Raw genomic sequence first — 4,033 nt, forward strand, 5'->3', positions numbered from 1 at the left:
TGTTCCTGAAAATGCATACAAGACTTAGCATGTATGCATATGAGTGTATGTGAATTTGAATTTTATGGGAGGAGGAGTTATAGCTTTTATTAAGATCTCAGCCATACATATGACTCCCCCCAACCCAAAGTCATAAACCACTGCCTTGGCCTCCACTTTATTGCCACATATTCTGTAGTAAGCCTTCCATACATTCCTCAAAGCCTCACCTTCTGCAGGCTTACACTCTGGGTCTCAAAAGAGCAAAGACTTATTGGCTTATAGTGTTCTATCCAGTGAAAGGATGTTCCTTTTTACCTTTCTCTCCTTCATGACACCACAACTACCCCACAACTCCTCTGAGAGATTGTTGTTTGACAGTTGACCACTGGCAAATGAATGATAGATTATGGGACGGGAACTCTGTGAACTCCAGCTGGAATGTCTATTACTAAAGCCACAGTATCAATACTCTAATAGAAAGTGATGTTGTCTATAAATATTCATCTTAGTGTAGATTTATGTTTTACATGCTTTCATGGTGTTATAGTTCACAGTAAAAAGCACAATAAAAAGTTTTTTTTTATTTTTATTTTATTTTTTTTGAGACAGAGCCTCAAGCTGTCACCCGGGTAGAGTGCCATGGCATCACAGCTCACAGCAACTTCCAACTCCTGGGCTGAAGCGAATCTCTTGCCTATCTTGCTGGGACAATAGGTGCTCGCCACAACGCCTGGCTATTTTCTGGTTGCAGCCATCATTGTTATTTGGCGGGCCCGGGCTGGATTTGAACCCGACAGCTCAGGTGTATGTGGCTGGCGCCTTAGTCACTTGGGCCACAGGCACCGAGCCAATAAAAAGTTTTTAAAAAGTATAATTCTATTAGAATGAAACAAATCATCATTAATAATTTCCCCCTCAAATGAAGTTTCTTTAGTTATAAAAAAATCACACATTTTATTTTTGTAATTGCTCAAAACCAGTGATGAGTGAAAATCTTTTTTCTTTTTTTTTATTATTGGGGATTCATTGAGGGTACAAGAAACCAGGTTACACTGATTGCATTTGTTAGGTAAAGTCCCTCTTACAATTGTCTTGCCCCAAAAGGTGTGACACACACCAAGGTCCCACCCCCCCCTCCTTCCCTTTCTCTGCTCTTCCTTTCCCCACCCCTCCCTCCTTCTTTCTCTCTCTGCTCTCCCCTTCCCCCACCCCTACCATGTCCTCAATTGTCCTCATATTAAAATTGAGTGCATAGGATTCATGCTTCTCCATTCTTGTGATGCTTTACTAAGAATAATGTCTTCCACTTCCATCCAGGTTAATACAAAGGAGGTAAAGTCTCCATTTTTTTTAATGGCTGAATAGTATTCCATTGCATTCCACAGCTTTTTAACCCATTCCTGGGTTGGTGGGCATTTAGGCTGTTTCCACATTTTGGCGATTGTAAATTGAGCTGCAATAAACAGTCTAGTACAAGTGTCCTTATGATAAAAGGATTTCTTTCCTTCTGGGTAGATGCCCAGTAATGGGATTGCAGGATCAAATGGGAGGTCTAGCTTGAGTGCTTTGAGGTTTCTCCATACTTCCTTCCAGAAAGGTTGTACTAGTTTGCAGTCCCACCAGCAGTGTAAAAGTGTTCCCTTCTCTCCACATCCACACCAGCATCTGCAGTTTTGAGATTTTGTGATGTGGGCCATTCTCACTGGGGTTAGATGGTATCTCAGGGCAACACATCATTTTTTAAAAAGTGCAACAATATGGGCGGCCCCTGTGGCTCAGTCGGTAAGGCGCTGGCCCCATATACCGAGGGTGGCGGGTTCAAACCCGGCCCTGGCTGAACTGCAACCAAAAAATAGCTGGGCATTGTGGCGGGCGCCTGTAGTCCCAGCTGCTCGGGAGGCTGAGGCAAGAGAATCGCGTAAGCCCAGGAGTTGGAGGTTGCTGTGAGCTGTGTGAGGCCACAGCACTCTACCAAGGGCCATAAAGTGAAACTCTGTCTCTACAAAAAAAAAAAAAAAAAAAGTGCAACAATATAGGGACCCCTTCCCCACAAAAGAAGAAGCATAACATTTCACTCATTATTCAATGCACTTGGAGAAAATTCATAGGACATTTTATGTTAAGTATACTCTTCAAAATTATTTGACTATACACATGTGATTGTTTGAAGTGAAAAATTGAATCATGCTTCACATTCTATTTTTACTAGCTTTATTGAGGTATAGTTGATATATAATAAACTACACTTATTTCAAGCGTCCAATTCAATAAGTTTTAGCTCCATGTACCCTCCTGTGAAGCTCTCCACAATCAAAGTCATGAACATATTCATATCCATCACTTCCAAAAGTCTTCTCATGTTCCTTTGTAACACCTGCCTCTCACCCCTCTCACCCTCAAGCAACAAATGATCTGCTCTGTTACTACAGATTAGTTTGCATTTTTTTGACTTTTAAAATTATATAAATAGAATCATATAGTTCGTGGTATTTTTTGTCTGTATCCTGTTACTTGGCATAGTTATTTTGAGATTTGTCCATTTTATTGTGTGCATTAAAAGTTCGTTTCTGTTCATTCCTGAGTACTGTTCTGTTGTATGGCTATGTCACAGTTTATTTATTTATCATTACCTATTGATAGACATTTAGATTGTTTCCCCCTTTTTTACTATTACAAATAACAATTGTGTACAAGTATTTTTTTTTTTTTGAGACAAGAGTCTTACTATGTTGCCCTCAGTAGAGTTCTGTGGCGTCATAGCTCACAGCAACCTCAAACTCTTGGGCTCAAGTAGCTGGGAGTACAGGTGCCTGCCATAATGCCTGGTGAGTTTTTAGAGATTGAGGGGTCTCATTCTTGCTCAGGCTGGTCTTGAACTCCTGACCTCCAGCAATCCACCTGTCTCAGCCTCCCAGAGTGCTAGGATTACAGGCATGAGCCACCACACCTGGTCTTTTTTTTAAGACAGAGTGCCATGTCCTCAGCCTAATTCACAGCAACCTCAAACTCCTGTGTTTAAGTGATCCTCCTGCCTCAGCATCCTGAGTAGCTGAGACTATGGGCACCTGCCACCACACCCAGCTCATTTTTCTATTTTTAGTAGAGACAGGGTCTTGCTTTTTCTCAGGCTGGTCTCAAACTCCTGAACTCAAGCAATCCTCCTGCTTTGGCCTCCTGGAGCGCTAGATTACATATGTGAGCCATCAAACTTAGCCTGTGTATGAGTCTTTTAATGGGTACATATTTTCTTTTTTAAGTTAAGTATCTTAGAGTGGAATAGTTGGATCATATGGTAGGTATATGTTTAACTTTTAAGGGAACTACAAACTGTTTATCAAGATAGCTGCACCATTGAACATTCACAATAACAGCACATGGAGTTTCAGTTTCTCCACATTCTTAGTTAGCATGATCAGTCTTGTGGTTGGAAGATAAATTAATTTCTTTTCTTCACTTTCAGATTGTCAGAGTTCACAGAGCCCTTAATAATGAGTTAGTTCAACCTTTCATTTCATAGACAGAGAAGCTAAGACTGTGAGAGGGTGAGGAATTTGTTCAAAGTCCCCTAGGAAATTAGCAGTAGAGCCTGTAGTTGGACAAAATTAATGCTAAGTTTTGCTTTTATTCTGTCTGTGATGCTTTCACTTAGTATATCTAAGTAGAAAAACTTCCTTCCTCTAACATACACTTTTCTAAATCTGCCCCCTTGGGGGCAGCTACTGCAGGAGAGAGAAAAAAAATTTTTTTTAATTTTGCATTGATGCTTGATCTCTTGTTTACAGGGTTACAGGGTGTGAGTGACATGCCTTTTTCCATTAAATGAGACTGATAATAGAAATGGTTGAATGTGATTTGGTTCAGAGGTATAAGAAATTACCAAAGAATTCCAAAACCAAAAAAAAATATAGCCTGAGAGGCATCAGTACTAACTAAGCCTTTGTTTCTCTAGGTAAAACATCCCTAGTCATCTTCATTTACCTTGGAAAGATAAAAAGACGCCATAATATAGAGATGATGCTATATATATAACATCCGCATGGGAGTCAAATTG

Source organism: Nycticebus coucang, chromosome 17, assembly GCF_027406575.1.
Source record: "Nycticebus coucang isolate mNycCou1 chromosome 17, mNycCou1.pri, whole genome shotgun sequence".
NCBI lineage: Eukaryota > Metazoa > Chordata > Mammalia > Primates > Lorisidae > Nycticebus > Nycticebus coucang.